Below are 11,334 nucleotides of genomic sequence, written 5' to 3' on the forward strand. Positions count from 1 at the left end.
GATTGGCTATAACTGATGTGAGTATGATTGTTGTGTCTATGTTAAGAGCCTTGATGATGGTCTTTTTATTTTTCTATTATTGTATGTTGATGATATGTTGATTACTGCGAAGAACATGGATGATGTTATTAGTTTGAAAACCTTATTGAGTCAGGAATTTGATTTGAAAGATTTAGGTGCTGCAAAGAAAATTCTTGGAATGGAAATTTGCAGGGACAGAGACTCAAGGAAACTGTGGCTATCTCAACGGGGTTATGTTGAGAAAATGCTAGAAAGGTTTGCGATGAGCAGTGCAAAACCAGTTAGCACTCCATTGGTGAATCACTTTAAGCTCTCATCAGAACAGTGTCCGAAGACAGATAAGGAAGCTGAAGATACGACAAAGGTTCCATATTCTAATGTTGTTGGTTGTTTTATGTATGCAATGGTATGTACTCGTCCTGATTTAGCTCATGATGTTAGTCAAGTTTGTAAGTACATGTCTAAACCTGGTAAGCAACATTAGAAAGCAGTCAAGTGGATTTTTCGGTACTTAAAGGGTATTGTGGGACATGGAATTGTTTTTTGTAGTCAGCGGGATAATCCTTTGGTTGTAGGATATATGGATTCAGACTATGCAGGTGACTTGGTTAATAGAAGATCCACGATAGGGTATGTGTTTACTCTTAGTGGAGGGCCTATTTGTTGGAAGTCTTCTGTTCAATCTGTTGTGGCACTATCTACAACTGAAGCTGAATACATGGCAGCGACTGAAGCTGCAAAAGAAGCTTTATGGCTTACTGGTTTAGTGAAGGAGTTGGGTGTGTTAAACAAAGTGGAGTTCAGTTGCTTTGTGATAATCAAAGTGCTATTCACATGGCTAAGAATCAGGTGTATCGTGCTAGAACTAAACATATTGATGTAAGGTTCCACAAGATCAGAGAGTTGGTTGCATCTGGAGAGGTTTTGTTTCAGAAGGTACATACTGATGAGAATGCCGCTGATATGTTCACCAAGCCAGTTACGACAGACAAGTTAAAGCATTTCTTGGACTTGTTGAATGTTTCGAGTTGTTAAAGAAGTAAGGTAACCCAACCCACATTGAAGTTTCCAAGGGGCAGGATATTCGCCAAGGTAGAGATTTGATAGGTATGGCTTATAAATATACCAGTAAAGAGGACAGGGGATGGAGCGGAGTGAGCGAAGCGAACGCAGCGAACATCAACTGTCCTTACAAAGTTAATTATGTAATTATGTACCAGGTTTTTTATTATAAATAGAGATGTAACCTAAACCTATGAGATATTGAATAAAACTTCTAGCGCCGCTTAGGCACCGAGGACGTAAGCACATTGCCAAACCTCGTTAAAATTCTTGTGTTCTTTCGTTATATTTGCCTGATTCTTCAACAAGATCATTATAGTCGTTACCTACAACAAAAAGTAACATTTAATGCACAAGGGATCAATCCTTTTGTGAAAGGGATCGATCACTTTTCAAATAATTCGACCTTTGCAAGAAAGGGATCGATCCTTTTACAAGGGGATCGATCCTTTGAGCCAAAAAAGCTTGAAAACACAATTTTAAAGCTCGAGAATGATCAAGTATATTTTTGAAAAGGTTCAACTAAGTTGGAAAACATTTAAAACATATTTTTCAAGTTAATTTGGACTTTTGAATTATTTTTGATAAATTTTTGACAAATTCAATTAAGCCTAAAATCAATTTTACAATTTAATGTTATATCAAAATACAGGGAACATCACATATCTTCTGCTTTCTTCTCTTTTTAACAATGGAAAACATTTCCCTTAGGGCTAGAATGGGTTTAATACTTAGAATCATATCTTTAACCTATTCTAAATCTCGATCGAGTCCAAATAAGAACTGAAGCACCCTTATTTGTTGTGTATTCTTATTGTGAAGAGCAACATCAGTCACACATTATCAATTACTTTCTTGAAACAGATCTACCTACTACTAGTACTTTAATAAAGTATATGATAGTGAATGACAACCATATCTTCTTGTTCAAGAGTATTTATCTTACTTTCAATTACAAACAACTTAGTAGTATTATCAGCATTGAAAAAAGTTTTTTTAACTACTTTTTAGATCTCCATAAGTGCGAAATATAGAAGAAAATTCTCACCAATCTTAGGAAGCATGGAGTTAATTAGTCATGAGATAATTATATGGTTTTCACTTAACCATGTTCTATAGTGTGCATCCTTTGGGTCAGGGATAACCTTCTCTTTATTGAGATAATCTTCCTTGCTCTTTCCAGTGATGTAGTGCTTGACAGATTCAGATCATTGAACACAATTGTTTCCATTCAATTTCCAGTTTGTTATTGATATGAGAGAGACATTAACAAAGTTAAGAAGTGAGGAAGAGGAAGAACTAGCCTGTGATATTAGTTGGTTTGTGTCAAAGGTATTTACAAATGTGGTGTCGATCATTGTTTGAGAAGAATTGCGATAATGACTGTAGAAAAAGGGCATTAGATCGAAGAAAAACCTAATCTGATACCATATGATTGATAATTCTATTAAGTTTTATTGCTTGAATCAAATTTGAATACAATAAATCTTTTAAAGACTTGGTACAAGGTATTTAGTTTAAATAAGGACTCCTACATATGTACAAACTCTTATCTGCTAAGAGGATATAGTTTTAGCTTAATCTAATTTACTAGCATATCTATACAAGAGTTATATTAGGATTAAACTACTCATTTACACGTGAATAGCTTACACTTGCACACTTGCACAACACTTTACACACGCAACATCAGACCTTATGCATCTTTTATATAAAAATGTTAAAATTCACAAACAAGTGGACAGATTGACGAAGTGGTTGAGATGCGACCAAGTTCCCCCCGACCCAAGTTTAATCCCCCAACTGCCAAACTTTTTTTCATTTGTTTTCCACACCAATTAGGTGGTGACATGAATGGAAAATTTATAATATTAAAATAAGAAAATACCCTCCAATTAAATTATGACATGTTTTACCATTTGTTTTGACATTAAATTTATTAAATTAAATTAAAATTATGATTAAATTAATAAAATATGTAAATATTGAGAGATAAATTTTTTTAATTATCACGTCAACTCTTCCGTTAAATGTTAACGATTGATGGCTTGATTGATATCACTTAAATAATTAAATGATTTGATTAGAAAAATATAGGGAAAAAATAAAGATCTTCACATGGCGTTCATTGACCTTGAGAAGACGTATGATAGCGTTTCCCGCGATACGATCTGGAAGACCTTGGAAACGAGACGGATCCCAACTGCTTATATCTGAGCGATTCGTGATATGTATTGTAGATCTACTACATACGTCAGGACTACAGTTGGCGACACCGAGGCATTCCCGGTGGAAATCGGACTCCACTAGGGGTCGGCTCTTAGCCCTTACATCTTCACCTTGATTATGGATGACATCTATTGTGCGACACCAGATGGTGTTCCATGGTGTATGCTTTTCGCTAACGACATTGTCCTAGTTGCTGAAACAAGAACTGAGCTAAATAGTAGACTGGCTACCTGAAGACTGCTTTGGAAGAAAAAGGTCTAAGGATCAATATTGCAATGAAAGAGTATTTATGTTCAAACTTCAGTGGGAACCAAACGATGAAGATGTAGAGGTATGCGTAGAAAGACACGTCCTCCCCTCAAAGGATTGTTTCAAGTACCTAGGGTCTATGATACATAAAGATGGGGTGTGGATGATGACGTTACACGCCCTATAAAGGAGGGATGGCTAAAGTGGAGGGTTGTTACCGGAGTTTTTGTGTGACAAGAAGGTTCCTCTAAAACTTAAGGGAAAATTTTATAGAATGGCAATAAGACCAGCGCTGCTGTATGGATAAAAATGTTGGGTAATCAAGAAGGATCACGTAAGGAGGATGGAGGCCGCATAAATGAGAATGCTTCGATGGGCATGTGATAGGACTCTGTGGGACATGACACCAAACTCTGCTATTAGGATGTCCTTGGGGGTGGTGCCTGTATCCAAAAAATTGAGGGAGGAAAGACTACAGTGGTTTGGGCATGTCCTTAGCAGTCAGGAGGGTAGAGTCGATTACAGTCGACGGTGCCAGAAGGAGAGGACGACAAAGGCGGAAGTGGGAACACTGCTTGAGATCTTATTTGAAGGATTTAGCCCTTGCCGAGGACATGACCTCTGATAGGAAAGTATGGAGACTTAAGACCAGGGTAGCCGAGTAGTGCGGGTCACATCCATAGGGTGTATCATCTCTGTCTTCTTTTAATGCCTTTGTAGAAATTTCCATGACTTCTACTTTTTATACATTTCTGTCATTGAAATTTATGAAGGCTTAGAACTAGGGTAGCGGAGAAGTGTTGCCTTAGTTTAGGTTTTAACCCATTTGACTTTATTCCTTCTCGTTGCTTGCTATCATTGACTTCCGTGTATCATTCTCTTCATGTTTCCTCTTTTTAATTTTAGTCGGGTCTTACGTTTCTGTCTATATGCAGAGCTTTTTACGCAGGGATTTATTTATAGGGATTACTTCCCATTACAGACGCACATATGTAGACTGCATATGAAGATTGTTCAACTATGTATTTATTTATTTATACATGCATTGCATTTTATCTTTATTTTTAATTTTCTGACTGCCAGAGGTCTTCCACGGAAGCTGCTCTCAACCTAGCGTTGAGGGCAGCCTACTACCCTACCTCCCCTTACCCCATTGCATATAGGAATGGGGTTTTGTTGTTGTTGATGATTAGAAAAATTAAAATATCCGTCCATAGTCAAGTGTACTTCACCCTAAAATTAACTTGGTTTAAAAAAATGTTTTAGTTTTGTCAAACTTGCAACATCCCAAAAGCCCCACCTGGCTTGGCCACCCCACCACCTTCCCGGCTCTCTCAAATAATTAACATATTTTTTTATGTCCTTGTCTCAATCTCATCCACCATGTTAAAATCCATGTCAAATTTTGTTTCAATTATTTCGACTCTTTCCTTATTCCTCTATGGCACCAAATCTTTACTTCCTTCTGATCCTTTATACATTACCCATTGCCAGCGGCATTCACCTCCGTTCCCTTTTATGATTCTACCTCCTCACTTTCCTTTTTTCACCGAATAAAACCCAGATTTTCTTTAATATCTAAGTCGAATATAAGAAGAAAATCTGTGGCAATAAAAGGAAAACCCTTTTTGACAGCTTTTATCTTGTAAATGGAACTTCTACAGATTTTATAGAAAACCCATTATCTTCTAGTGAACAGTTGCCTTTTGTTGTTGTTGTAATATTCTGTTTGGTTGATCAGAGGATTGAAGGAATGGCATCTGTGTTTGTGTACTATGTGGTGGGTGATCTGACGGTGGGGAAGCCAGAATTGATTGAATTCTGTGAAACAGAGCGGTGGAATCAGTAATAAGGGCAATAGAAGAGTCAACTTAGTGTGGGATACCAGTTTGGAGAAGAAGATCTAACGTGGGAATGATGGAGAACAATGAGATGAGACAACAAAGATTTTTTTGGTATTTTAACTTCACTTGATATTGTCTCCTTTTTAGCTAAATCTCAGTGCTTGGAAGATCAGGAAAAAGCTATGAAAACTAAAGTTTCCGATGTTGTTGTCCCTAATAATGCTCTCTTAAAAGTTATTGATCCTGCCACCAGGTAACTTCATTGCTTTATTACTTATTTTGGTTCCAACTTAGACGGACGCAAGAATTTATGTCATGGGCGCGAATTCAGAAATTATATTAAAAATTTAGGTGTACGAGGTGCAAAATTAAATAATCGATAAAACATACAAATAAAATACATAAAATATAAGAAAATTTAAAATTTTTAAAGGATACGACCGCAGCCCAAGTACCTTCTCGGTCCATCCCTAGTTCCAACCTTTTAACTTTAGAAACTTTAGAAGCAGCCATGCAACTTGTTCTAGGAACATTTCATTTTAGACATTCTACTCTTATAACTTATATTTTTTTGGTCATTACTATAAAGGCCAATATTGAATAGATGATTGCAGATTGCAGTAGCATGCCTTGTTTACCATATGTATTTACTGTGTTTTCTATGTCAAATTTTCGGTTCTATTGGTCCTTATTATTAAAGCCAATATTGTCGCTAGTAAATTGATGAGTATTTGGTTGGTTCATTAGGAAAATCAGATTTTATTCCTGTTTATAGTAGGCTATTCGATTGTGTGCGAGTGAATTAGGGTATAAATCAACATAGCGTTCGATGAATTATTCGTGAACCGTTTGTATAACATTCGTTTAGTAAGCCAAATAAATGAGTATGAACAAAATTTGTATACTCATTTACAGTGGCAGATCCAGAGATATTTCTTAGGGTGGGCACACATATGTTAATAACACAATTTTTGAATGAGGTGAGAACAATTAAAATTTTAGGGTGGGCACCATTAATAAAATAGGTAAATAATAGAAGAAAATTTGGATTTCAGGGCAGACAAGTGCCCACCCTTAGATACATGTGGATTCACCATTAATAAAATTTTTACTGTTCATTTAGTAAATGAAGAACACTAACATAGGTGTGTTTGGTTCGTTTATGTTCACGAATAATCTTGTTTATTGACTCGTTTATCAATTCATTTATAAGTTCATTTATCTACTTGTTTATAATCTTGTTTACTCTGGGTTCTTTTCCTTTTATTTTTTACATTTTAAATATTGGTGAAGATAGATAATAAATTAAACATAATGTGAACTTTGGAGTTTAAACTGTGAACCCTAAGAAAGTTAAGGACTATTGGTATAATTTCACCATTTTTTGCCTTGCAAATAAAGGGTAAAAAGAGAGTATTAGTTGTCAAACATTAAACGAATGTTAAATGAACATACATACGAACGCTAAATGAATATGTTTGTGAACGTTAAACGAACGAACATGAACACCTACAAAAATAAATTAATGAGCACAATACTAAAAATTTAAACACAACACAACACAAACCGAACATGAACATCTTCAAAAATAAATAAATGAACATGAATCATAGCGTTGATTGTTCAAGCTCGGTTCATTTACACCCTAGAGTGAACATCCTTGTTATGCTTGTTGTTACAGGTGTTCACAAGAAATGTTCATAGTAACGATATATTAGCAACAGTTTCTGGAAACAGAAACTCCAAATTGTTTCCCCACTAAGAATAGAATATATAGTGATTCTAGTTGTCTTAAAAAAGTCATTATATATGTTCATTTATCTTGGTTACATCCCACTGCTCTTATTATTCTGTGAAGGCATTGTTAATTCTTTGTTGGACTAGGTTGATAGATGCACTGGAGATGATGAAGCAGGGTGTGAGGCGACTTCTTGTTCCGATGAGCAAGGTTTGGAGAGGCGTGAGCGAGAGATTCTCAATTCTTTATAACGGGAAGTGGCTCTAGAACATTGAAAATGGTAGCAGCAAGAGCCTCATTGTCAATGCCAACACCCGCTCTTCGTCCACCTTGACCTCCGCCTACATGCGTGACAAGTTTTGCTGTCTGTCAAGAGAAGACATGATCCGTTTCCTAATCGGTTGCCTTGGTGCTCTAGCTCCGCTCCCCCTCGCCTCTATTTCTTCACTCGGAGCCATTAACCTAAACTACAGCTTTATTGAAGTCTCCCACCCAGTATGTCCCTAACATCTTGGTGATGATCCTATTGCAGTTGATGTTGTTGAGATTACACCAGATGGTCAACATAGAATATTAGGAGAAATATCGGTTTCAGAACTATGGAAATGTGATTACTTAGCTTCAGGATGGGCTTTAGCCAACCTCTCGGCCAGACGATTCGTTATGGGGATTGAGGATAATGTAAGTTCACCGTTGTTTCCTGACATTTTTGTTGATTCACCAGCCCAAGTTGGATCGGTGAAGCCAATGAAGTTAAGTAGTAGAAGCATTGAGTTGAACCCAGTGAGCTCAGGTTTCAGTGTTGGGAGGAGCATTTATAGGGGCAGAAATGCACCTTTGACACGTAATGCCACGAGCTCGTTTGCTGCCGTGATGGCTCAAATGTTATCTCACAGGGCAACACGTGTGGGTGACCGAAGACGAAAATGAGGATGTTTTAGTTGGGGTGGTCGGTTATGCAGATATTTTGGTTGCAGTTACCAAACAGCCGGCGACATTATTTCCGACAACTCGATCAGTCAAGGAGCTTGGCTCGGAAATTCGAAGCTGAATCCCCATCTTGCCGACCTTTTTACCATTGCCTATATCACTTGTGTGCATTTGCCCGTATTTATACATGATTGTTGCATGGTGCAATCCACTTTTCATGGAAAGATATCACTCATAGCAGTTAATTACAGTAGCAAACATATACTATTAATTAAATACAGAAACATGAAGAATCTGTACAAATCTCACCTGTTTTTTCTGCAGAAAGGGTTAGTTTTGAGTCTATTTAATCCATGGCATCAACAGCTGCTTTCAGGATAAAAATAACAAAATAAATATTTGTTTAGTCTGTCAGACAACTGTGTAATCATCCCAGCCAGGTTCAAGCTGACTGAGAACGATCCCCTGCAGCCAAAGCAACCTCTGAAGAGGAAGGCAGGCCATTAGTCACATTCTGATCACACAGTCTCGGTTCATCAACCAGACTAGAAATCCTGTCTCCTTAGAACTCAAGGACACAGAGGTACGAGCCTATAGAACAGATCCTGTTCAAGTAAGGTTGTGTCGACTTGAACTCGAATTTGACTCGAGATCTTAACGAGTTGAGTCTAGCAAAAACTTGACTCGATAAGTTCGCGAGCAACTCATTAATTTATTTTACAATTTTTTAGTGATTATCTTAAAAAATTATTTCATTTAAAAAATTAATAATTTACTAATAGATAATAAAAAAGATGATAAATTACTAATTTATTAGTTTTTTAATAAATAACAAAAAATACTAAATTATTAATTAATAATAATTATTTTATTACACCCAAAATCAAACTTTAATTATTATTTTAATGTCTCTGTGGATTGTTGCTTTAAAGTTTAGATTTTGAAGTTTCTTCATACTCTCTTTTGATATTTTTTTGATTAAATTTATTAATTTATGTTTATATTAGCTTTATATAGAATTAGTAAATTTTACCTATAGTTAAAAAGATAAAGTAAAAAATTTAGTGAGTTTAACGAGCAACGAGGCGAGCAATGAGTAATGAGATTAACGAGCAATGAGATTAACGAGTAATGAGCTTAACGAGCAGCGAGTGTTTTTAACGATCACGAGCCGAGCAAAAATTTAATGAGCTCAACGAGCAATGAGTCGATTCGAACAACAAAATTTTTTAACAAACACGAGTTGAGCATTATCCAACTTGCGATCGACTCGCTCGATAATCACCCTAATTCTTTCACTTGCATTAAAAAGTTAAAGTAAATAAACTACACGGTCATTAATATTTTAATAAATTCATGTTTATATTACTGAAATTTGAAATATACATTATATTAACTAATATTATTGGTTTATAATAAAATGATTATTAAATTATTAAATTCTGTTATATTAATATTGTGATATATTAATAAAAATAATTAATATTTCAGATAATACCTGGAGTATAATGTTATTTTTCTTTAAAAAATATATTCATTTTTCTTATTTTTTTCTTATTCTCTCAAACTATTCTCACCTTCACCAATGATGACAAATAAACTCGTCTGTCTTTATAATATAAAAAATCAATCCAGAGTAATTGTACATTTTATGCTCTAAAATAAAGAAATTGAGCTACAATTACCAGTGTTTTGCATTATAATTTGACATCTCCATCAACCATAACCCATCTAATTTAAGCAATTGATTTTAGACACCTAAATACTGGTGAAACAGGTATTGAAATTGACAAGCAACTACTGAATTAAACTAATCACATATTTATGTTCTATTATCCCACCTTTTGTTGACACCCAAGTACTGTTCCAAAAGGAACATAAAAAATTATGAAACTCCTAAGTTATATGTACGTAGAAATAGAGATTTATTTTACAATTGAGGCCGCGCTTTTAATTGTATTATATTTATCGTGATTGCGGTCATAACGAGTAATACTATAATAATTGTAAATATCACAATCATATAATAATGATTTTGGATGACACCATAACCACTATATAATAGCTTCTATTTAAATCTCTGCGTGGAAGTAAGACTATCAACTTCCCATTTCCAAGATATATGTGGAAGTCTTATCAATTTTAGCATTCTTTTCGGTGGTAAATGTAGAAATATGTCGTAACATCCCTTAAGCTCGCAATGAGCAGGAGTGTTAGACTTAAAAAAATTTCAAATTAGACTTAAAATTTTTAATTTGAAAAAGGTGGTTAGATTCGGGTTTCAAAACAATTTTGTTTCGAGTCGAATATCAAAAAACATCTTTTTTATATAAAGTTTTTTTAAAAAATCATTTAAAAGAAAAAAATGATCCATGTTTTACCAAAAATTTATTTTTAAGAATTTGGGAGTCAATTACGAGTGGAGAAGGGTAATCACCTCGCAATGCCCAAAATTGGTACCTAAGGGATTCTAAACATTGAAAATTGTAAAGTCGGACATACATTTAAATTATTATCCTTTTGTTCATTCGAATTTATTTTGAATTGAGTGAAATTTGTTAAAAATGATTTGATTTAGAAAATGACTCGATTCACTCGAATTTATTTTAAAAATGATGTCCTTTTAATTTGAAAGATTAATGAAGATTGACATCCTCCTTAGTTAGGATACTATCTTGTCCACCTTCCAAATTAAAAGACATTGCCTCCAATTTTATGTCAAGGCATTGAAGTCGATAGAGCCAAGGTGGAAGTAATTGAAAATCTACCTCCACCCACCAACGTGAAAGGCATATGCAGTTTCCTTGGATATGCAGGCTTCTACAGGCGGTTAATAAAAGGTTTTTCTCAAATCTCAAATACTTTGTGTCTTTTGCTTCAACAAAATCAACCATTTGCATTTAATGATGATTGTTTAAATGCTTTTACAGATTTGAAGAAAAAACTTTCATCAGCACCAATTGTTATTCCATCAGACTGGAATGAACCTTTCGAGCTCATGTGCGATGCTAGTGATTATGCAGTTGGAGCAGTGCTAGGGTAATGAAAAAGTAAAATCTTTCATGTTATCTACTATGTTATCCGTACTCTTAATGATGCACAAGTAAACTATACCACAACTGAAAAAGAATTTCTTGTAGTAGTATTTGCATTCAATAAGTTTAGGCCATATCTAATAGGAACTAAAGTAATTGTGCATACGGATCACTCTGCCATTAAATATTTGATCAATAAGAAAGATGCAAAGCCTAGGCTAATCAG

At 34.9% G+C, this 11,334-nt stretch overlaps 1 non-coding gene and 1 pseudogene across 1 annotated transcript; one reads left to right on the plus strand and one right to left on the minus strand.

The window, feature by feature from the left end:
• The first annotated feature begins 5,314 nt into the window (after positions 1-5,314).
• On the plus strand, positions 5,315-8,194 carry LOC120170235 (annotated as a pseudogene).
• A 284-nt stretch (positions 8,195-8,478) lies between these two features.
• LOC120170259 lies at positions 8,479-8,696 on the minus strand. The gene has a single exon (XR_005520753.1). It is a non-coding gene; the product is annotated as a small nucleolar RNA U3 (small nucleolar RNA).
• Positions 8,697-11,334: the final 2,638 nt, after the last annotated feature.

Source organism: Hibiscus syriacus, unplaced genomic scaffold (genome assembly GCF_006381635.1).
Source record: "Hibiscus syriacus cultivar Baekdansim isolate YM2019G1 unplaced genomic scaffold, ASM638163v2 tig00111774_pilon, whole genome shotgun sequence".
Lineage (NCBI taxonomy): Eukaryota > Viridiplantae > Streptophyta > Magnoliopsida > Malvales > Malvaceae > Hibiscus > Hibiscus syriacus.